This window comes from Arachis ipaensis, chromosome B03, assembly GCF_000816755.2.
Source record: "Arachis ipaensis cultivar K30076 chromosome B03, Araip1.1, whole genome shotgun sequence".
NCBI lineage: Eukaryota > Viridiplantae > Streptophyta > Magnoliopsida > Fabales > Fabaceae > Arachis > Arachis ipaensis.
In genome coordinates, this window is record NC_029787.2 from 8,252,706 (window position 1) to 8,253,381 (window position 676).

The following is a 676-nucleotide window of genomic DNA, read 5'->3' on the forward strand; positions in this document are numbered from 1 at the left end:
AGTAAGTTCTTTTTAAGTATTTTTTGCTTTCTTTTTAAATTAACAAATAAGAATCGAATTATAAATCTTCGTCTCATTTTCTTTATATTTTTTTTTTTTGGTACTTTAAACGGGACATGAAGTCCAAGAAGCAAAAGAGACTACACTGTAACTATGCGGGGTAAAATAACCCTTCTAGTATCATCATCAACAATCATTCTAAGGATACCAAAAGGCAGATCCACAAAATGATAACCAGGTTCTCTTTTTGTACTTAGCTTAGCTAAGCAGTCAGCCACACGGTTCCCTTCCCTATATGTATGGCTGAATTGGAGTTGCCATTCTCTATTGATAAGGAAATAAATTCTCTTTATTAGACTATTTGGATGATTTTTTGCTTTGGCTTTTTCATCAAGAACTTCTATCACTGTGTGATGGTAACTAACGAAATTGATAGGATCTCATAGACATGAATTATAGCTTGGTAACATGTTCGGTCTATAAAAGTCCATATTCAATTTATCTTTTTGGTCATATTTATGCTACAATCACAAAACATAAAATAAAAAAGGTATGAACAAAAAATCTCTAGTAAACTTTTTTTTTTTGGGTCAATTTCTTTGTAGAATACTAGTGTCTACTTGTATATGACTAAGTTAATTTTTTTTGCTAGTAATAATATTACGAAATAATATTA